Raw genomic sequence first — 24857 nt, 5'->3', positions numbered from 1 at the left:
AATTCTACCCAACTTAGAGAAAATCAGTTAGACTAATTTTTTAAAGAGGTTCATTAGAAAGCAGAGTCCATAGAAGGCAGCTGCCCTACCACTATCTATATTTTAGTACAGTTTTCAGATACAGAAGAACTCGTGCACTGGGCACCCATAACCTGGGGTCCAAGTCTGCTTCCGTGGTGTGACGTAATACTTGGTCAAAAAGAATGGCCAGGGCCCCACAGGAACTGACTCTGAGCAATAGAATATTGTCCTGAACCTTCTGTAATGTCAAGGGTCCTGTGCCAGGCTCAGAGGCTGATTGGTAAATAATTTCATATGGAAAATCCTTTGGATGGTTGAGAGTTTGTTAAAAACAAGACAAGACAAAACATGGTTTTATAAAGTTTCAGGGGTCACCTTGCAAAGTGAGATGGTGACTTGCATCGTACTCCGGAGGAGTTATTGTCCAGAGGCAAAAAATAAAAAGGAGAAAAAGTTCATCTCTGACCTTCTGCTTTCCTTTTAGATACATAAAAATAGATAGATACTTGCATACATGGTATTTATATACTGGTAAGTTTAGTGGGCTACAGAAATGGATGGCGGAGGAAGCATATAAAGGGTAGGGTGAAAGCTAGTGTTCTTAGTCTGAAATTAAATATTTATCATTGGACTGCACTTTAGTCCAAAGAATCTGAAAATAAATTCATGTCACAAGCCAATTCAAACATTTTTTTGAGAATGGCTCGAAACAGGATTTCTTACATTCCATATTGGAGTTGCACTATATACCGTCATACCTCTACTTGTGTATCCTTCTGGATACGGAATCTTTGGATTACAGCTACGGCAAATCCAGGAGTGTATACTTCTGGGTTTCGCTGCACACACATGTGCAGAAGTGCTCAATCATGCCGTGCACATGTGCAGAAGCACGCCTCTATTCACATTATTTTTGGGGTGCAAATGGACCCCCGGAACAAATTAAGTCCACTGTAGTTGGTAATGTGAATCCTCACAGGTGTTCAATTTGTAGGTCACACAAGGTTCGGGCCACTATAGGAAGAATGATTCTTTATAAGCAGGTATTCTGGAAACCTGTGAAGCACAGAGACCTTTAGCAGTTTCCAGTATTCCTAGGCCGTTTTCTGTTCCTTTCAGGAATCACTTCCAGCTTCAGGTGACTTTCTTTCCTTGGTGGGGTTGGGGGCTGAATCAGACCAGCAGGCAAATTCATTATCTCCCCCATCCTTAATGGGACCAGCAGCACACCACAGTGGTATAAGGTGACCTGATGCCTGCAGGGGTCTTGCAAAACACTGCACACCACAGCTCTTTGAAGGGACTTCCCATGACCCAACAATCAACTGGTTCTTGGGTTTACAGAAGCCCCATTCAAAGTGCTGCCTTCCTCAGTGCTTTGCACAGGATGAGCAGCAGTGTCTGCAAAGCCCTTTCAGCTGAGCGACGTTTTTACCTGCCACCCACCTGACATCATATAATATGGCATCAGCAGTAGCACAGGGCATGACAGTGCCTGGCTGAACTATGGAATTCCTTCCCACAGGAAGAAGTGGTGGTAACTAACTTGAATATTCCAAAAGAGAGGGAATTTGTGTTTTCAGTTATTGTTAGTTAAGGCTCTCGGTGGCTACTAGTCACGGTGGCTATGCTCCCTCCCCATGATGACTGGAGGCAATATGCTTCCGAATACCAGTTGCTGGAAATTGCAGGAGGGGAAAGCCCTCTTGTGCTCATGTCCTGCTTCCGAGCTTCCCATAGGAACAGGATTCAGGACTTGATGAGTCTTGGCCTGATCCAGCAAGCTTTTCTCTTCTACTTGTTATGAGATAAAGGATAAAAACTTCTCTCTATCCACTTTCTTCACACCACACACCTTCTTATACATCCCATCTTACTGCATTTCTTTTCTAAACTTAAACGTTCCTTAAGAGTTGCTTCAATCCCTTGATGATTATTGATTGCCTTTTCTGAACCTATTTGAGTTCTACAATATTTTTTTGAGTTGACCTCAACTGTGCACTTACAAAATTATTTACATTAAAAATACACTTACAAAATTATTTACATTAAAAAGTTTGTTCTAAACAGTATGTGTTGAAAAGAGTGATTTGCAAAGATTTGCCCCTAACCATTAGCTTCTTGTAGCACTGGGCAAGAAGCGTTGGGCATTTAAAGGCTAGCCCTAATATGAAGCTTGGGGAAATACCTTCATTCACTGCAGAGCAAAAATGTTTTGGAGAACATTTATAAATGTTTTGTATTTGGAGAACATTTATAAATGTATCTTTTAGCCTTTTCATATTGGACAAATCTACCTCTTTGTTGTTCTTACTTAAAATTCTTTTAGTGGACCCTAAAGTTTTGTGTGCTTCCAGTTTAACCTTTGTGGCCCATCCTATACTATTTATCAAATTATATTTTTTCCTCTTTCACCATTGTCCTATCTATCATACTTGGAGTACACGCCCTCTGAGCAAGCACTGGGTCATTTCTGCGTTCTCTACAATGCTGAGCACACAGTTGGCATTATAAGAATGTCAAATACTAGCAGTGGTCATAATAATGTCAAGTAGCGTAAGTATATTCCTGTTCTATTTTTGTTCCTTGACTGACAGACAGCCACAATCTCATACAGTTATGAACACTGAAGTACCCTCTAAAGCTGTGGGGTTTAAGTGGATATAATTTCTCTGTGTTGTGGCCTATGGCTGTATACACACCACACATTTAAAGCATCCCCTCGAAAAAGAATCCTGAGAACTGTAGTTTATTAAAGGTGCAAAGAATTGTTGCTTTGTGTGTAGTAAACTAGAGTTCCCATTATTCCTTTTTTTGAGGGGGGAGGGTATGCCTTAAATGTGCTTTATGGTGAGTATGCAGCCTGTGTCTTTTGTAGACACAGAATTTCTGCATATAACATTTTTTTTTAGTTAATTATCTCAATGAGTGATAGAAAAGCCTTCAAGGTATATGTATTTAGAATTATTAATTCTTAGTTAATTGGTTGTGAAAATGATAGTAATGCTTGTTAAATGTCATTTTCAGTATACACATTTCTTCTTGTTGTTGTTGTTTGCTCTAAAGCTGCAATCCTGTGCACAGTGCACACTTACTTGGAAGGAAGCCCTGTGGAACTCAGTAGGATTTACTTCTGGGTAAACATGCACAGACTCAGGCCCTACAGCTTTCATATTTTTATATTAGGATGAAAAATAGCAAAATAATTCCACAAAAGCAAAACTTAAATAGGAATGTTGACTTTCTAGTTAATAAAAGATTATTTAGAAGCCTGGTCCAAGATCCTTACTATACAGCTGCAGAATACCTGCCGATTTCATTGCCATGCAAGGTCAGTAAGTCAAATACAGTGGCTGTATTTTAAAAAGGTTGAATAGCTTTATGATCATTGAGACCATTTATAGCTGCGAAAGCTCAAATACAGTTAAATGTGACAAGGTCTCAGGCCGTAGGGCAAAAGTATATTGTAAGGCTTTAAAAAGATTTTTGCCCTAGATAGGAGGAAGCATTATATATATATATATATATATATATATATATATATATATATATATATATATAATATAATATAATATATATATAATATATATATATTAGAAAGGAATTGTAAATATATTTTCACTAGAGTTTTCTCCCCCCCCCCAAGAAAAAGATAAAGAAACATAATATAGCATAAATGTGGATGCTAACAAAAATAAAATAATTAGAGCAAATGTATTACGTAAACAGGAAACAAAATCTGTGGCACACTGGTTATATCCAAGGTGCTATTTAATCCAACCCCCTGCAATGCAGGCATATGCAGCTGTCCCATATGGGGTTCAAATATGCAAACTTGGCGTTATCAGCGTCATGCTCTATGCAGGCATGATTAAATAGCAACCATCCTCTTCCAACTCTCCAATTCTGTGATTCTACAACAAAGTCATTGTCATGCATATAAATGAAGCAACTTATGGACTAATAATACATAAGGCATAGACTGGTAGACTCATTTGACATAACCAGTCATCTTTTGGCATCAGCAGTTGGCAATTTAGGGTTGTGTCCAGTGACGTTATTGTGCTTGTCCACTTAAACAATGGAATTTCTCTTTCTTTTCCTTTCCTTGCATGCCCGTGTACAGGAACATACACTCAGATCCTGGGAGGCGGGTGTCCTCAATGCTAGATGGAGGCTGGGGCAAGAAGAGAAGGAATGGAAGTTCTGTTGCAAGAACAGAAGTCATTCTGCAAGCACATTGACTTCACTTGAAACGACCTCCAGTGTTTGCTACCAACAAACACCAGGGCTAGTTCCTGGTATTTATGGATTGTGGAGAACATTTCCTATGACAACAGTTTCCAGAAGCATATGCAGCTTTGTTGCACAGCAAGTCTATCTTTGCAGGGAGTCCAGCTAAGGTGCCTTAGGAATCATTGTAAGTATTGCTCTGCCAACAAAGTGGAGCACCATTTGCAGGATGGTACCTACACTACAGAGGAGCCCCCAAAATGCTTGATGAAATTCCACCTGTGGCGGGGTCCAAAAAGGAGCATGTGGGGGAAGATCTTGGACCCAAGAAATCCCAAGCCCCCTTGTTTTTCCCAACATTACCCTCAAAAGGGCTGAAAACTATGCCCGCCCTGGAGTTGACGTAGTTAATTCCTCTTCTATTGGTGTCAATGGGACGTGTGTTTTTTTAATTTGATGGAAGAAAATAAAGAAAAAAAGCCACCCCACTTTCCCACCATGCTTGCAGAAAACTATTAGGGCATAAATCTTGGCAGTAGCTCCACCACGGACCCCCCTCCTACACAATCCATAGTATTGTTTTTTGTTGCAGCAATAAAAAATAAATAAGTCTTGCAGCATCTTAAAAACTAAGACATTCATTATGGCATATTTTTTTGTGAATTACAGCCATCAGCAGATGCATAATATTGATTCCTGCACTGCTCCATTGAAAGCAAGCTTGAACAACCTTATGACCCACCAAGCTAAATGAAAGACCACCATCCATCTACAAGTGTGGCCCACCAGAGGCTCAGTAAGTCTCTCTCTGTCTATTTATCCATGCCTGGGATTGAATAGAAAAATACTGTTCTATTTCCACTTTCTCCTTATCTATGATCCAATGCATCTTCCTTCTAGCTGCTCCCAGTAGTGACAGACAGCCTCTATTGTCCTTTGGGACACTAAAGGAATTCTGGTATAATATCACTTAAATATAAACTGGCCATTTCCTCATTTTTGTTCGGTAAAAATGGGAAAGCAGCAATGCAGCACCATAAACATTGATAATTCTCTAGTTTGACAGATATTGCTGCAGGGATCTATACTAGATCCTGTTTTCTTTATGGTGTTTAATGATCAGGAAGAAATGTTACAAAGCAAGCTAATTAAATTTAAGGATGCTACTTGGGTTGAATGGACTTGTTTACAGTGAGGAGGTCATAGAATTCAGGTGTGAGCTTTGCCAGTGCAAGGACAAGCACCATGTTGTGTGCTAGGACACCGTAAGATGTTTATGGATGCATCAAGTGTGCATTTATGTGTTTCTATGTAACAGTAGTAGTCTCCAATCCAATGTATGGGCATCAGATGATGGAAAATAGGATTAATCAATGATGGGGAAAGAGAGTATAAATGCCGCATGTCAGGGGTAGACAATGTGGTACCAGTCAGATCTCATGGCCTACAACTCCCATCATTCCTGGCCATGCTGGCTGGTTCTGATGGGAGTTGTAGTCCATACCATTTGGATGGAACCACATCTTTATGTGGTCTACTCCTGCTTTATGTAAATTTCCTGGGAAAAGTTCAATTTGATATGGAGGTAATGAAATTGCTGTATCACCAGAAAGCTGTGAGTTAATGATTTTATAACATTTTCTGGGGGATCTGCATGTATATGGTGATATACCCAGGGTTTCCTAAACTTGGGTCTTCACCTGTTTTTGAACTACAGTCCACACCATCCCTGACCACTGGTCCTGCTAGCGAGGGATGATGGGAGTTGTAGTCCAAAAAGAGCTGGAGACCCAGGTTTAGGAAATCCAAGTTTGGATTTCCCAATTTTGAGAAATCCGTTTTGATACCCTTACACCAGATTGCATGGCAAGGCCCCAGACCAGCCCCTTGTTAGAATAAAATTCACACTGACATAGAATTTTGGTTTAAGGTTATTGGGCAAAATTTTAGGCCACAACTTTATTGATTGAAGAAATGTGAACGGTATTGGCTTAGGCATTGGCAATGGAATATATCAGACTCCTGTCCCCTTTGCAGGAAGTCAGTAAGGGTAAACCACCCAAAGAATAAGCCACATCGGGGAAACCCGCCTGTAGCTCTCGGTGTCCCAAGAGGACTGGCATGGCCCTAGCCCCTCAAGTGGACTTTGGACAGGATCCAGGCCCTGGATTCCTTAAACGGAATACCCTTGGTCAGTGGAGGGGCAGGCGATGGTCAACCTCCCCTCCCCCATAAATCAATGAGCCAATGCCTAACCGCCAAACCTTACAAAGTTGTGATGATTGCTAAGAGGTAGGCGAAAACCAAGTGGCCAGTGCCAATCTGCCAAAAGGAAAAATTCCTACCTGGCCCCCGGCCCAAGACAGGCGACCAACCAAAGTCCAAAGCAAGGCCAGAGGACATCTAAAATAAAGGGCGGGTAGGTGGGTGTTTGGCAGCGCAAAGCAGGTGCCTGCCACGCATCACGCTACCACTTTTTAATCCCTCCATGATCACCCCACACAAAAGCGATTGTCCAAGAAGCCGGGGTGATTGTGGTGCCACCCTGGCATGATGGCATTACTCTGCTCACACCAGGGGAGGAGGAACCAGCCTGGGGGGTCTGCCACAACCAGGACCATCCTTAAAGATGACCCCACTTATCCTGCTACAAAGATTTCTGTAGAATGGATCCACCCTGAAGGAAATGAAAAAAAATTTATTTGAGAAATAAGTTTTAACTGTCTTCTATTTACTGTACAATAGTGAATAACTCTTCTCCATGTTGCTTCCTCTCAGAAATGAATCTTCATGTTAGTAGACAGAGGCAGCAGGAGATGGATGTTGATTCTGTGTAAATGTTTCACAGTGGGTTAGTATGAATGAAAAGACATATAGAGTGACTGCCAGCAGTGTATGTCTCTGAGAGACAAGGGAAACAGGGCTGCAAATGCCAATCAGGTTTTAGTATTAACCTAGCAGCTTCTCTGTGTTAGACCCTTAAGTGTCAGTTTATGTAGGTCATTCTGTAATTGTCAAAATGTCTTTAGGATGGGGTATAGGCTATTGCTGCCTCTCCTATGCTGGCCTGACACCCCTAAGACACCCTCTCTGACTACACTGATTTCTGTAACTTTGTACAACTAGCAAGAATGACAAGCATTTCAATGTCAACTTACATCCTATGTTTGTCCAGCAGTAAGTTGCATGACATTACCCCTAGCAGCATCCTTGCTGCACACAATACTGAACACCATTTTGCTGGCCCTGCTATTGTTCTAGATTGGAACTAGATTGGAACTTTAAACGGTATATACAATAGCCAGGACCCTCTAGGTCAGGGGTCTGCAACCCGCGGCTCCGGAGCCGCATGTGGCTCTTTTACACCTTTGTCGCGGCTCCGGGGCGGATACTAGCGAGGGGAGGAGGCGCATTGTGCGCCCCGACACTCCCCACTGTGGCGGGCGCTGTACTGGCTGTGACGTTGCATGGGGGCGGTGCATGCGTTAGTCACGCACCGTCCCGACGTCACCTTCCCGCCCGCTGTCAGATCGCGGCTCCGGAGATATATTTGTTTTAAATGTCACAATGGTTTTGCGGCTCCCAGTTTTTTTTCCCTTCGGAAACGGGTCCAAGTGGCTCTTTTTGTCTTAAAGGTTGCAGACCCCTGCTCTAGGTGCTGCCATTGCTGGTTAGGGCTGATGGGAGCCAGAGACAAATAACAGCTGTGGAATTGCAGGCTCCCAAGCCCAGGTATTGGTTTTGATTTCAAATGGTATAAATACATTGCTGATATCTTTATCTTCAGTTGCTTGGGCTGTGGCTTCCAAGTTAAATCTCCTCAATATATTGCCTAGAAATCTACTGCTGTGCCTACGAATTATTTTAAGATATACCCTTGATTTGGTTCCAGCTGTGCATGGGTAATGGAGAACAGCTTCAGTATGAACAAAAAGACCTAACAGACCAGATGGAAAGTGACTTTGTTGATCAGTGTTCATAGCTGAATTGTAATATGCAGACATGAGTAAGCTTAGATGAGCCAAGATAAGAACACTCCCAAGGTCTTTGCCAATTTTTTATTTCTATTTTTATAAAGTTGTTTATCAGATATGTTAAGTATTTAGGTTTGATTTGCATTTCTATTTTCATTTCCCATCGGAAGTGACTCTTTACTTCTGGTTTGATTTTCCTTTCTTTTTAAATCAACAGCATTTAACATTCGTTCCATCTCTTAGTGTTTGCGGCTTCCTTTTCTTGAGGCAATTGTCAGATGCTGGAAAGTCAGACAAAATGAAAAGTAATCATTTGCGAACTGAAGTTGGGTGTTACTTAGTGTGTCAGCCGGGGATGGGGGAGAAATTTGGTTCTATTCACATGCTAGTATGCATATGCACTTCCTGAAACAATAAGTGAAATGAAATACAACTATCCCTCATAATGTACATATCTCTGAATTTCTCAGTGCAATTCTCCTACCAACAAAAGTGTACAAAGATATAGATAGATGGTAGATAGATAGACAGATAGATAGATATAGATGATGATGATGATAGATAGATAGATAGATAGATGATAGATGATAGATAGATATGTAAAGGGTACATTAAAATGCATCATTTATTTATTGAACTGTTCATAGGAATTCTCACTGCCCTTCACTATAAGGTCTGTGGATGGGTTACAGCAGTGCAAACATATCAGCATAAATATCATGTAACAATCCAGTGGTGGAAATTGCTTTCAAAATGCTTACAAAATGCCATATTAGGCAAAATAGCAAACAAAAATGTGGTTGCTCTTGTAATGAGGAGGACGCCAGCAAAACTGGGGTGCAACCTAACGTTTCCTCCACATGCAAAACAGAATTTGTGACATAGGCCTTCCCATCTCACCCTTACCTCTGTATCTCCCTGTGAACTCCTAAAATATGTTATTGTGTGTTGGGAATATAGTGGGATATGATCAGCTGGTGTCCCTTACAGCTAGAAGATAGGAAGACAATAGAATCATAGAATCATAGAGTTGGAAGAGACCACAAGGGCCATCGAGTCCAACCCCCTGCCAAGCAGGAAACACCATCAGAGCACTCCTGACATATGGTTGTCAAGCCTCTGCTTAAAGACCTCCAAAGTAGGAGACTCCACCACACTCCTTGGCAGCAAATTCCACTGTCGAACAGCTCTTACTGTCAGGAAGTTCTTCCTAATGTTTAGGTGGAATCTTCTTTCTTGTAGTTTGGCTCCATTGCTCCGTGTCCGCTTCTCTGGAGCAGCAGAAAACAACCTTTCTCCCTCCTCTATGTGACATCCTTTTATATATTTGAACATGGCTATCATATCACCCCTTAACCTCCTCTTCTCCAGGCTAAACATGCCCAGCTCCCTTAGCCGTTCCTCATAAGGCATTGTTTCCAGGCCTTTGACCATTTTGGTTGCCCTCCTCTGGACACGTTCCAGTTTGTCAGTGTCCTTCTTGAATTGTGGTGCCCAGAACTGGACACAGTACTCCAGGTGAGGTCTGACCAGAGCAGAATACAGTGGCACTATTACTTCCCTTGATCTAGATGCTATACTCCTAGGTGGAGCCAGAGCCAATGTGAAGCTGAGCCTACTAATTCTAGTTTTGTTCCTAGCCAATTCTCTGATGAGTTCTACAACAGCAACACTGAGATGAAGAAGGAAGAAACTGACAGTGAAAGCCACCCTCTGGACTCATTGTAAGAAAGTAGGAAGGTGGGACCCACGGGTGACAGACGGATGTTGGTGGGGCTCTGACCATCCTCCACAGGAGCAGGGGGACTGTAGTGTAGACAGAAGAAGAGTTGATAAACCACTTCTTTCCCTTACGTGAGTTGTGCAGCAACCTAAGAGCCAAGTCATCCTACTGACTATGTACTGTTGCGAGACTCTGGAAAACAGCCACAAAAAGACATGTTTCCAGAACAGTTCTGCATCTGCACTCTCATACCATCACTTTCTTATCACAAGGGATTTTGTGAGAGGAGATGAGGGGAAAATACAAGAAGCAGCAAAATAAATTGCTTAAAGAAAGAATCTGCTTATTCTATATGATTTTCGGGATACATTACATTAAGCAAGGACTGTGTGGTTGCATAGTCTTCATTCATTCCTTCCCTCCATTCTGTGAATACTTAAGCAGGCATGTTGACCTTTGCATGAGTAAAGTTAAGCCTCCATGCAATCATTCTGGAAACTAAGAGCTAATTAGCAGTTTCTTCGTGCAACAAAAGTTCGTTCAGTTTGTTATTTTTATTTTTTTTAGACGAGCACTGTTAGCTGTCAAAATCAACTAGGTTATTAGCATTGGAATCAGAAACACTTGTGATAAGAAAGAAAGATGGTAAATTAAACATTCATATTTTATCTCAGTTTCTGAAATATATGTTCTTAAGTCTACTTTGAAGTACGTGATTAAATTCTCTGAAGCCTTTTTATCTCCTCTTGATTGCTAAAATTCCTATCAGTGCCAAAATGCATAGCTGGTACTATATATAATCAAACTTGTTTCTTTATCTTCAAAAGTAAGATCTAACTTGTTATGAATAAACATAAACAGTGCGCCTGTTTCTCGTTCATTAAATATAAGTTTTAATAGAAGAATGGGGCATGCTCAGCAATGGCAGATGGTTTTGCATCCAGTCTTCCAAAGTAGACTGGGATGCCTCTGGCCCAGTTTCTGGATATCACAGGTCTTTGGTGGATGGACTGGTGCCCACATTGTAGCATTCCTTCATGCATGTTCAAGCAGCTGACAGGGGTGTATTTTGTTCTCCCCCTTCCTATTTTATCATCACAACAATCCTATAAAGTAGGTCAGTTTTCATAGAGGTTTTTTTTTAAAAAAAGAAACTTATGTACAGCTGCTGTTGTAGCACTATTAAATTTGGTTTCATTCTTGATTTATTAATCTTTTTAATTTTGTTATTAGAATAGAATTTATATAGCCACTATTTCTGTAGTTACATAGCATTGGGATAGGGGTGGCAATGTTGTTGGGGTTACAGGTAGGTAGCCATGTTGGTGTGCCGTAGTCAAAACAAAATAAAAAAAATCCTTCCAGTAGCACCTTAGAGACCAACTAAGTTTGTTATTGGTATAAGCTTTCTTCAGATTGGGCTCCAATATTCTGGGCAGGGAACAGACTTTTGTCCCTTGTGGCAAAATCTGTAGCTCTTCACTGATTGTGCCTAGTCAGATAATTTACAAAGGTTCCTATATCGGAACCACATTTTCCTCACAACAATAGTGTTTTGGGATAAAAGCAGACAGCCCAGTGGCATTTCCCTGTCTCTATGTGTGAATAACTGTCAGCCTGAAGTGTCTGAAAAAGGGCAGAGAAATTGAAATCTGGGTGGGGGAGGAAGATATAACCCAATACACAAAAAAAGGAAATTGAAAAATAAAGTAACAGTAATAACAAAGCATAATAATTTACAATTACTGGCCTATCAATGTAATTTACAGAGTTGCCATGAGATAGTATTTGGAAGAGTCTGCCAAAAGAATGGCAATTTGCATGTAATTGCCTGTAATGTGCCTCCTTTTCCTTTACTGAGTTTTTTGTATTTCACATGTTACTGGGATTCAATTTGCCGTCTGTTTGCTTTGCTTGTCTTATATAATACTGTGTTGCTCAGATATGAAAATGGAATTTTCATATTCATGTCATCTGCTCTAAGGCATCAATGTAAGAACAAGCCTATACTCTGGTTTCTCCGTGTAGAGTAAAAACCCAAATGAAATAAAGAATGAGCCAATTAGCTTACATGCAAAATCTTGTATTTTCAGCTTGGTTTGAAAGTATATCCCAATACAAATATTTTGATATGAAACAGAGGATAGGAACTATGACTGGGTAGTAATACATGTATTGATGATGTAGTTTTACATGGTTATTTTACATGGTAATTTTTGTATTCATGCAATGTCCTGTATTCAGATGCTTACTGAGGTGGCGTAGGAAAACAGGTCCCAAGGCCACCAGCAATATAAGCAGTTATTCACAATGCTAACAAAGTGGACGAGGGCTCCCCAAATTATGTACACAAGAACCCTTGGAAAGAGGGACCCAGTTTCCAAGTTAATCTCTGACAGCCCTCTTTGTCAATTCTCCTTCTAAAGCAAAACACTGACAATATCTTACATTTTCAGTAATTGGTGGTGAGAAAACACTACAGCTTGGGTACTAATTCCCATGTACAGAATTCCACTAACACAAATGGTCTTTCTTACCTCTCCCTTTTTGCCACCTTTCTCACTACCCTACCAAATGTGTTGTTGAGGGTTGGGGGTACCCTCTGTGACAGTGAGGGATGTGCTCAGTGAGAATTGCAAATCAACAAAACAACAATGGGGGGGGGATACCACCTTTGTGCTCACATAGCAAACCTGCTATCAAGTAAATACCTTATTCGAGTTAATTCATTCCCTAATTTAAAAACAAAAAAAACCAAAAAAACCTTTTTTATATGTTATCCAACATTACTTAGTAAGCAATGTCACTGAAGTCATATGGTCATATAGTCCTTTAAAAATAAATAAAGGCATAGACCCTTGTAATTGTGTGCAAACACAACCAACAGTCTAGTAGTGTACAGATTAACTACTGTCCCTGTACAATGTATGAACACACAATCCTGGGTAAGCAATGTTCAAATACCCAACTTCTCAAATAAATATCTGAGTGCCATGTATGACCATTCTAAACAACAAACAAACAAAAGTATGTGGATATGAGCAGCTTGAACGGGTCCAACCACACACTGTCCTTTTAAGATGTTGATAACTGCCTCTGAATGAGAAGATTTATCACTGATGTAGGCACTGAGCTATATAAAACTCTAGTGAGTAAAATATAACGCTTAGCTCTTTCCTCAAGGTCTCACCTTTACTTAATGTTCTTTTTTCTTAGTCTATGGGGTGGTGGATAGGGTGGGACAGAATCCTAGACCCGTAGAATTTTATGATGATTAAATATTACTTTCATAATGGTAGGTGACTCCATCTATTAATTCTTTAATCTATCATTTTTTTGTACACTCAGTAAGAAAGCAACATACCGTATTTTTCGCTCTATAACACGCACCAGACCATAACACGCACGTAGTTTTTAGAGGAGGAAATCAAGAAAAAAAATATTCTAAATGAAATAGTGGATATATGATTTTTGTGGTTCATGCTGTGGCCACAGACATGTGATCTGACAGTGAGTTTGGAGTAGCCCAATGCAAAAATCCTGAGGATCCATGTGGATCTATGCTTTGTAACCACGGAGGAGGAAAGGAAGGGGAACCATGGATCCTCTGCTCACGACTGCAGCAGATCTCCCCCGCCACCCGCAGGCATTCGCTCCATAACACGCACAGACATTTTCCCTTACTTTCTAGGAGGAAAAAAGTGAGTGTTATGGTGCAAAAAATACGGTAATTCAAAGACAGAGCTATGTGTGTGGTAAAAGTAATATATGGCCCTTCATTTCAGGTGGTATATATAACATATTCTATGGCACTGTAATGGAATGTATTTAATTTTCATTCATCTTCCTTGACATTTTAAGAGTCCCGAGGACACATGGTTTAAACACCTTTTCTGCACCCACAACTAGAGATGAAATTATGTAATCCATGTGACTCCATTGCCTATGACATCATCAGAAGCGTCTATGTATCCCTGACCCTTCCTCAAATGAGCTGCTGCACAGATGCTGACCAGACAATTGTGCAATAAGTCTTAAAACATAGAAAGTTCCCTGTATTTATGTGTAGGCTTGCTCAAGTAACTTTGCCTATCTTTTGATAAAAGATGGCTAACATAATTTCTACTCTTATGTGCAAGGAACACTGCTGCAAATGAGAGCACGTGGTGGTAGGCGGTAGTAGGAATGGATGGATCTATTTCAGGTTTGTGCTAATATACATGTGTTCATTCATAAATCCACTCCATCCCATTTCCTCATTAAATATGCAATTTGGAATAGTTCTGGGTGAATGTGATTTGTAAATTTATTTTTAAAAGCATATTTGATAATAAAATATTTTTTGGAAAAATGTATGTTTCAAATATATATACACATTGCTAAACGTATTTTATCAAAAATGCATAGAATCATAGGATGGTAGAGTTAGAAGGGTGCCTGAGGTTCACTGAAGCCAAAAACCCTGCAATGCAGAAATAAATTGGACAACAGATAGCTCATTTGGTTGAGCATGAGACTCTTAATCTCAGGGTCATGGGTTTGAGCCCCACATTGCAGAAAATATTTCTGCATTTCAGGAACTTGGACTAGACGACCTTCATGGCCCTTCCAAATCTATACTTCTTTGATTTTGTGAATGGGTGCACTGTTACTAATAGAATCCTTGCCAGCTTCCTGGACCATGGACTATTAGTAGAGCAGACATCATGTTTTAATGCATTTTTGATCTGAGAACTGCATTGCAAATATTGTAGAAGTGTGAAATTCAAAGGAAAATTAAGTTCTGGTCTATGAAGTGCAGATCAGGCCAGTTCACACAAAAATTCACAGAAATTGAATTCCCCAAGCATCTCTAACTTATAATACTGGAATTGCTAGAGCAATAAGAAGCAATTGATTTCTATCAAGAGGTTCAGTGTCATATAGTGGCTAAAGTTGGGTTTTGATGTGGGAATTTAAGGCTAATTCTTAAGCCATGAAATTCACTGGTGGCGTTGAGCAAGTCAGGATGTCTCAATCTAATGTTCCTCTCAGGATTGTTGTGATGATAAAATGGGGTAGCTCCTAAGACAATGGGACAAACCCAAATGAAACATAAACAGAATGCCGCAATGAATGGGGCAGCCAATGTAGAATTGTGTTTAGCACGTTGGTGTCTGCATGTGTGAATCTGTCCACTACTGCTAGGCAACTAGATGGAACAATGCACCTGAAATCATCTTTTGCAAACTTTGCAAGCTAGTGCTGGGCTGAAATCTATGCTTCAATTTCTCAAGCCAAAGGGGGCAGGAATATTCCCCAGTAAAAGCTACATCTTTTTTATGCTTTATTTACAGGGCATTTTAGGGTGTCTTCAGAGGCAGGCTGAATTCAACTAGCATTGTTAGAGAATGCAAAGAGAGAGAGGAATGGAAATTTTCAACGTTTGCTTGTTTGCCCCATGTCCATAACATAAATTAATCCAGAGAATATGATGTATATTCACTGCTGTTGCTGTTTTCAGTCTGCAAATGAAGCATAATTGATGCCCTTTTCCCATTTGCATTTCCTTTGCACTGAAATAAACAACCTTCCATTGAAATGAATGGTGTGAGATAACAACTTTGTGATTAATTACGTAAATTACACCACAGCAGGCAGGAAGGTGAATAACATAACTTTGTTGGGAGTAGAACTGCAGCAGAAGAGAAACCGCACCGCAAAAAGAGTACAGTGAAGGCACCTGCCTAATATCAATGGAGAAGTAGTTTCAGAGAACAAATGCTGCTACACTGAAGGACTGATTTCTCACAAGCGCAGAATGCACATTATGTGGCACTGAAAAATGTCATTTCCACGTATCTGAAGACTGTTCATAAACTTCAGCTAGTGCAGAATTCAGCAGCCAGGTTGCTCACTTGAGCAAGACAGTTTTAGCATATTACACCAATCCTGGTTCGACTGCACCGGCTATCAATTAGTTTCTGGGCCCAATTCAAAGTGCTGGTTTTGACCTGTAAAGCCTTAAATGGCTCAGGACCACAATATGTCAAGGACCACTTCTCTCCATGTGAACCTACCAGTGTGCCACCTTCTCGAGAGGTCCAGTGGGTGGCAACGTGAGAACAGGCCTTCTCTGCAGTGGCTCCCCATCTGTGGAATGCTCTCCCCAAGGAAGTTTGCCTGGTGCCTTCATTATGCACCTTTAGGCACCAGGCAAAAACATTCCTTTTTAAACAGGCCTTTGGTGGACCTGACATTCTATACCCTTTTAAAATGTGGCTCTTTTTTGGGGGGGTGTTATTGGGTTACTATTTTTATTTTTATTTTATATATTGTGATCTTTTCTGTGAACCACCCTGAGACCTCCGGGTATAGGGCGGTATATAAATAAAATAAATAAAATAATTAAATATCAAAAAAAGTCAAGCAGCTATGCATGGCGCAGGCAATCCTACAAGTAAACAGGTCCCAGCTATTGAGGGCTTTATAGACTAATAATAGCACCTTGAATTTCTCTAGTAACAAATCAGCAGACACTTCTAAACAGGAATTTAATATGCTAACAGAGTTTTTACTGCTGTCAGCAATCATGCAGCAGCATTGCAGAAATTGCAGTTTCCAGATGAAGCATAAGGGAAGCCTTACACTAAGTGTATTGCAACAACCCAGTCCTGAAGTCATAAATGCATAGATCTCTGTCCTGAGACAGAAATTGCTATCCTGAGTCAATAATGGCCACATGTTAGCTGAAGCTGATACAATGTACTCCTAGTCACAGAGGCTACCTTAATGTCATACATATGCCAGCTGTGGAGGGAAATGCAATTGTTCTTGGAGATGTTAAATGCTGATAGTAAAAAGAAGCAGGTCTAATACAAAATGCCCTTAAAGAATAATCTGATTTCCCTTCCTGGTAAGATTATGCATGCAAAATAAGCATTTCAGAAGATATGACTTGGATCAATAGAAATGATCCCCAACCCCGCAATAGCCAAATCCAGATGTCAGGTATGATAATATAACAGCAGTTGCCGTAAATGATCCAATATGTCAGATGCTACTGAAAGATGGGTGGGGAGTAAGATAAAATTCAGTTGAATTAGCCTTGCTGAGATAATTATATCTGTAATGATGCCCATCTGTATTTAAAATATTAATAACAACCCTGCAGTAAATTTGTAGTAAAGGGGAGGCCCTGCAGTAAAACTGTAGTAAAGCAAAACATCTTTGAGTGCCTTATTATACTCCTTCATTCAAAGGGTTAAATAAAGCAAACAGTGCTTCAGCCCCCATGTCATCAAGGTATATTTGCTTCCTTCCTTGCGAATGCACTGCTTGTACATCATGAAAATAAAAACCGGTGTGTGTGTGTGTGTGTGTGAATACTTTTAAAGAGACAATGGCAAGGCTGAAGCAGACACAGAGAAAGAAGAAGAAGAAAGAAGTATCATTGATGTGTGGATGGCAATTAATCCAGCCATAGAAAATCAAATTATAAGTAGCAGTTTAAATATAGTGTAGTGGCAATGACTTAATTATCAAATCGCTTCTGCATGCCTGATCTGAAAAATTAACACCAGGTTGATGTTCAGGTAAAAGCTATATTTCACAACACCTTTGCTGAAATTTCTGGGTGCTCAAGGCATCGAACCATTAAGACTGAAAGAATTTATATTCCTGAAGACTGAACATATACAATACTGAAACTGAAGATAGAGGAATCATGCCGAGGGCAGCGGCTTTTTTCTATTTCTGGATTTCCATTCCTTCATATTATGTGCGATTAGTCACAAATGGATTCTTATGCGTCTTCTTTGGCATCACCCTTCTCATCTCCTCTTGAATGGGACAGAGTGTTGTACAATAAATAGCATTTGCTTGTTTGTCACAAGATTCTCTCCTTGCCATTAAAGGTTTTGTAGGCATTGAAATGCCACATGCAGTGCTATTCCCTTGTTCATATAAATGTCACTTCGGAATGGTTTATTTCATGAGCTCTGGAATGTACTTAGCTGTGGCAAATTACCATCTGATGGGCAATTTGCTACTATTCGTGCTTGCCTGTGTCACCTGCCCCTTTTGCAGTGGTTTCCCTGTGACCGCTGCACTTTAAATTGAGGAGTGGGTGTAAGTAACTTGGAAGGTGATAATAGAGGTCACAGCATTTAGTGGGATTACATTCTTTCTGCCTTTCCTTTTCCTATCCTCACCCAGCTTCTGATTTCCCCCTTTCTCCTCCAGCTTGGTTTCCTGCCCCCTTGGTGGTCTAACGAATACCAAATAGCAGATGTTGTTCCTTCGATATTGCAAACCAACTTTGAAAGTGGAGGCTGGAGTGTGCATCTTCACATGGGGCAAGCAATTCCCCCTGCTCTTCAGCTGTCACTAATTTGCTTAGCCTGCTGTTCTTTTGGTCACGAAACATTTGCAGTTCCACAAATGCATAAAGATTACCAGTCCTCTAGTGGGGGTATTGCAAGGAATGGAGGAGATGGAGAATTCTATCAAGAATTTCTGTGGTCCCTTTAGGCTGTTGCTTCACAGCTCCCTTATATTTATCACTGTCCCAGTTGGTGTCTCTGCTTCTTCTGAACCAATCCTGAAATCATTCTATGAAGTTAGAGGAGCCGGAATTCACGAAAAATGTAGTGAAGATGAATATTGCAAGTGTCTGTAAGGACAAAGCCCTTGCTCATTAATCTGAACAGAGCACCACAGAGACTCTCTCTTCAATTCACCTGATAATTCCCTTGGATTAGCAGCTGCAGTTGACTGAAAGTGAGCAACCTGATTCTTTAGAGATTTCATGAAAATCTCAATTTCTCTGTTGGTTCACATGGATTTAGAAAATGCAAGCTTTTATAAAACTAAAAGTAAAACCCCATGCCCCTAAACACACACACACACAGAGAGAGGGGGGGGAAAGAGTTTTATAAAGTTCAGAGGGGGGGGTTTATAAAGTTCATTGCTTTCAGGTTTCATGCAGTATCTGGTTCTACTCAGCTCAGCAAATAACCTTGCTTAAACTGAAACATGGTGCAGTTCCATAAATCAGTAACCATAGTTCTGCAGGTTGAAATTAAGAACTGGCCGTTCTATTTGGCTTCTTTTGTTACTAAGTTATTAATGTAGGGCCAATTTAAACTTCCCAAAGTGCATGGTGGTGATGCACTATTGGCAGGTTTGGTTTGTTTATGGAAAAGTTGCACAATTTTTTGACCATGCACCTATCTCATAACTCAGTCCACAGTAAGCTACGCCATTGCAAAGCTGCTGAAAACAATGTTATGACATGGTGGTAAATATTACAATGGGCGAGGTTCAACATAGTGTATGTGTCCCCTGAAACAATGGGGTTTCTCCTCCCTCTGCAACACCTTGATAGAACTGGTAGTCCTGTCGTGAAAGTGGATTCCTACTGTGAAACTAGGTAGACAAAACTGGATCTCACCCTCTTTTCTGGTTTGTCTTGTATCTTCATTGGGTTTGTGTTCTCATGTGACCTGCTTTAGAGGCTCATTTTCACAACCGAAGAGTCAAGCAAACAATATTAAAAATAACTTAGACTAATTTCAGATTGTGTTGCAGCAAAACCAACAAAGAATCTTTTGCCAATTTAGAGACTCACAAATTTATTATGGGATAAACCTTTGTGGCTTACAGCAAGTTGTGTTTATAGGGAAGCAAATGAATGGCCCCTTTACCATGTGCTCAGCTCAGCTCAGCTCAAGTGTCTTTTTACTATACTCTCCTCCAGGACCCCAATATCCCTTTCCTGATCATTCACCACCAGTTCAAACCCTAGTCTAATTATTCTCTTGTTGAAAGGCAGTCAGAAAACTACATTCCCTCATCTCCTTCTCCTCACCAGCTGTTTTACTTTTATGGGCACATGGGAAATGGAACTATTTTTAACAAACAGTCTGAAACTTCATTTGAAGCTGCTTCTGGGAAGCCGTGCTTCCTCTCGGACAAAGCTCAAATTGTTCAGAAACAGCCTGTTCTGGTTCTGGATTCAGGCTTCACCTTAAGCAGATGCATACCTGTGTTAATGATCATAGTAGTGCATTTAAAATGAGAGTTGGGGGAGGCAGAGAGAAAGGGAAAGAGATACTTATATCACAACACCATGCGTGTCTACTCAAAAGTATCTTCTACAGTATTAGGTTCATTAGGGCATACTCTAAGGCAAGTGGTTATAGCAATGGTGGGGAACCTTAGTCCCACAGGCCAATCTTGGCCCACTAGTAATCTAAGTTGGTCCATGAGATCACTTCCCCCAAACTATATCCACCCATCTGCTGATGGCACTCCTGCTGCCATCTAATGTGCAGGAAGGCAAGGTTAAATCCTGCTTTGGCTACACATGCCTGTTCCCAGCAGGCAACAGGATTGCAGCCTTAAAGTCCACATTATTTTTAAAAAGAATTCAACTTAACATTGTGCGATTGCAGCTCATTATTATTGCTTTTAAAATATGCCATTTCCCTCTTGGCCTTTTAATTTGAATACTGCATAAGGATTTACATATGGATTCCAAGCCAGTACAACTCCTTGTTCCTGGCTACTTTGTTTGCCACTGCATGACTGCTCCTTGGGGTCAAAGGAACAAAGCTCCTCTAATCACTCAAACTGCTGGGATCCTCTGTTGTTCACTGATCCCTATGGTGTCAAAGAAAGAACATTTCACAATCCTTGCATTTCATTTTGTCCCATTCTTCCCCATAAGCAAGAAGCAACCACAGTTTTCCTTTTAATGGGCTTCAAGCTATGCTGAATATAGTTCCTGAATTAAAGAAAAAACTTCATCCTTGCATGAGAACAAAAAAAGAAAGAAAATTTATTTTCTCTCCTTCAGAAACACTTGTAACTAGTACCTTTTTTTATCATCTCCTCGCTATGAATGCAATTGTGATGAGCTCAGCCAAAGGCTGAGCCAAAGAACACAATCATTTTGATTTTCAAATAAGATTTAAACAAGAATCTTCCACAGTAGCGCAAGGGCATTTTGTAGCATGGAGAATTTTGCTTGGAGAGCAATACAGAAGACAGAATGAATACTATTTCATTCCATAATTTGGTCAAGAAATTTATTACGGCAAAGGGCACAAAATTGGGAAGGAACTCACCAGGCTGCCATTATTGTTTTCTGCATTTGGTAGGTATAGTTTTAATTGGATGAGATTCCTTATTAGGCACATACACTTGGCAGCTTTCCATTTTGGCAGGAACACAAGAGCTGTTCCTTGAACCTCCCCCAAGCATACCTCTACACTGAGATTAGTGCAATTTAGATAGGCCACAATGGTGGCAGCCATATGAGATTGGAAGAGACCATAGTATGGTGTAGCATAATGTGTCAAGCCATTGACCCATCTAACCTCAGTATTGCCTGATTTGATTGTCCCTACAGCAGCTCTCTGAGTTCTCAAGTTCTATTTCAACATCTACAACCTGGTCTTCTCACTGGTGATATCAGGGATTGAACCAAGGACTACAGATGGAGTTTCCTGAAAACTTTAATGTTGAACATATCTGCCTGGTCCCATCCCCCCTCAAATTTCACCTAGACCCTTAATTTAATGAATATTGAGTTTATCTTCATTGTTTCACTAAAAATACAAAAAAACCTCACATATTACCGGTATATTAATATATTAACATGACAGAGAGGTTGTTTTCGCTATAAAAAATGAAAATGAAAAAAGAAACAAAGGAGAAATAGCATATTTAATAAGGAGAAATAGCAGAGATGGGGATAACACAGACACCAAATAGGTAACACAACAGAGTCTTTCCAGACTCCTTTCTCACTGTAGTCAAACTTTGCTTTAAACTACCCCTTTCCCCTCATTCTCAGTGTCTCCCTGCTTGCCTTACTCAAACCTCTGCTGTTGTTTAAAACCACAGTGGCCTCAAGTTTTCCTCCACTCAGCCATAACATCAACATGCTAGATGTGGACATAAGAGCAGGGAGAGCTATGTGCACATGTGTGAAATACATATAAGGCATGCGTGTCATTTTCATCATCAGGAGGGGGCAGGGTGGAACAGGGTACAACAGGGCAGGGTGGGGGGGAACAGGGTGGGGCAGTCTTATACACATCCCACTAATGTGCACGGTGCCTCAGAATGCAATCCCCGCTTGCCTGCATTTATTAGTATACTTATACATCTATACTATTGACATACAGTGGTACCTCGGGTTACATATGCTTCAGGTTACATACGCTTCAGGTTACAGACTCCGCTAACCCAGAAATATTACCTCGGGTAAGGCCTTTGCTTCAGGATGAGAACAGAAATTATGCGGCGGTGGTGCAACAGCAGCGGGAGGCCGCATTAGCTAAAGTGGTGCTTCAGGTTAAGAACAGTTTCAGGTTAAGAACGGACCTCCGGAAAGAATTAAATACGTAACCAGAGGTACCACTGTATAGTATAGCATGTGGCTTGACTCCTTTATACATACTATACATATAAAAATGTTTACATATAATTTTTCATTTAAAAAACCTGGCAATGTACACACAGGTTGGACACAAGCAGGCACAAAAGGTGGACTAATATAAGCAAAGCTCAGTCAGGTCAGGACAGCCAAGATCTATGTATAAATTCATTTAAAATGGATTCCTTCTATCTCTCCCTAGGACCTTCTCCATTCAAAGTTATAAATATAGCAGGAATTAAATTCACCAAAAATACTGTATTTGATCCCCTTATGTTTGGATATCTGCTATATACAACTTCACATTATAATGTTTTGCAGTCGTTCTCATTGCTGCTCTGGTAACTGTGCTGCTATATGTATGCCATTAATCAACAGCATGACTTTAGAAAACAGTAATATTCACAGGAAGTCAGTGATGTGAAGTGTGAAGTCTCATCAGATGGAGTTCGGGCGCACTGAAGAAATTGGTGTGGCTGTGAATCTTTCTCTCAGGAATTTGATTTTTCGATTACAACCTGGAACGCTTTCAGTACTGTATTGCCTATTTGATGAATAATCCAAGTTTCTCATCAGCAAAAGCTGGGCTACCCACTCCATACACAAAATGAAAATGTGCTGATAATTGTTCTGATGCCCGAAGCAGTGATATTGTCCATTCTGCTAATCTCCAATGCTCCCCACACAATTTGCCCACTCTAGGGATAAATGAATATCTCCGACAGCTCACTTGAGCTTTGTATTTATATTCACAGTTTAGAAATTACCTCAGTGGCATTACATATAAAGGACTCTAAAGCTCCAGCCACAAGACCCTACAGTTTCTACCAATCCTGTCCTGCCATACTCATGTTAGATAAGGATGTCTAAGCCAGGGAAACCTATGCTCATGGATTTTCCCAGACCTGTTTTCCTCCCTTATATGTATTTTGCACATGTGCACATAGCTCTCCCTGCTCTTATGTCCACACCTAGTGGAGGAAAACTTGAGGCCAGGGTCAGCACTTGGCATCTATAAGGGTGTGAAGCCCCTTTACACGTGAAGTGAGCTTCTGTGTCACAGTCAACATTTAAAGGAAATTTTAAAGGAGAACTTTTCTGCTATTCCTTAGTTGTTACTTGCTCTTCTAAATGCAAATCTGTGTGATAAAGCCAATACCAATGGAGGCTACCTGAGAGGTGCTGGAACTGAGTTCCAGTGAGTTCCAGCAGAGGGGAAAGGCCCTGGGTACAACATTGTCAAGCTCGATCTGTCATTTCCATGCTGCCTAGATCATTACCCTAGTTTATGAAGGGTTCTTGTTATTCATAGTTAAACTGAAGCAGGATTTAGAAAAGACTTAAGCCCCATTGAATACTGAATACATTTTGTTAAATAAGCATGTGTAGGAGAGAGAGAAGGAGCACTAGCTCTGTTCAATGTTGCTCTCACCCTCCAAAACTTGGAGGGCAGCTGCAGGGGAAGCCTGGTCTACTTGCATGCAGGAAAACCAAATAAGGAAAGCAGACTATCTGCTGAAGATGGTCACCTTCCAACTTGTGGAGGTGATGGAAACCAGAGGTGGAGATAGCAGGCTGGTTCACTACTCTCCTGATATATGGGGTCCTACTATACTCAGTAGGAAAATAGTTTTGGCTGTTACTCAGCTTTTCACTAAATATCCAAGCAGCTGAAAAAGCTGGATGAGAATAGAAAATACATTCACAATCCAATCAGAGGTTTCTTTCTTTGCTTCACCTAATAGTGTTTTCTGTATTTATTTGTTTAAAGTTCTTAGGCTGCCTTTCAGGGCCAATCCTTCACACAATGGCATGTGTGTTAGAAATATACAATGCTAAAGGGTCTCAAAAAACAACCCTGATGTCATAATGTGAATTTATCTGGCAGAGCAACATGTGCTTGTTGGTCTGTTTTGCCCATTATTCACATGTTTTCTTTCCCTCTCAGCCCCCTGAGAATTGCACTGCTAAACTGAGGCGCTTGAATCATTGCATCTGAGTGACAGCCCATCAATTTGTCAGGTGCTAAATCTCCAAGGATGAAGTACAGTGCTAATAAACACTTTTTAAAATCATTACTTTATTTTGTTCACTTGAATGCTAGTCTTGGATTATTTCATTCACAAATACTGCCAGTCATATTTTGCGTGGACGTGGAGGGTACAAAGACCTCGACAGGATGAATACCTGGTCCTTTGGGCATTATTCGATGGATATAGCAAGTAGCTTTTGTTCATAGGTTATCGTATTCCACTCCCCCCCCCTCATTTTTTTAAAGTCTCCCTATGCTACTGTCTGGAAATAGGCCTTTAGATAGGAGCTGCAAGAGAAATAGGGCTGTCAGGTTGTCACTCAAACATGGCACCTGTCCTCAGATCCACTTAAAGCTTTAAAAAGTCTCTGAGGGATGATGTACCATACCTGGATAGCTCAGTTGGATAGAGTGTGGTGCTGATAATCCCAATGTTGCAGGTTCGAT

At 40.5% G+C, this 24857-nt stretch overlaps 1 long non-coding RNA gene across 2 annotated transcripts; it reads left to right on the top strand.

The window, feature by feature from the left end:
* The first annotated feature begins 220 nt into the window (after window positions 1-220).
* Window positions 221-15420, top strand: LOC310714547. Of its 2 annotated transcripts, XR_014529890.1 has the most exons (6): window positions 221-301; window positions 4924-5050; window positions 7033-7105; window positions 9869-9952; window positions 14091-14155; window positions 15288-15420. It is a non-coding gene; the product is annotated as an uncharacterized lncRNA (long non-coding RNA). The 2 variants fall into 2 exon arrangements; XR_014529889.1 differs by lacking the exon at window positions 14091-14155.
* The last annotated feature ends 9437 nt before the right edge of the window (window positions 15421-24857 follow it).

The sequence above is a fragment of the Podarcis liolepis genome (genome assembly GCF_965112155.1).
Source record: "Podarcis liolepis genome assembly, chromosome: 9".
Taxonomy (NCBI): Eukaryota; Metazoa; Chordata; class Lepidosauria; order Squamata; family Lacertidae; genus Podarcis; species Podarcis liolepis.
This window is presented reverse-complemented; position numbering and strand designations above follow the sequence as displayed.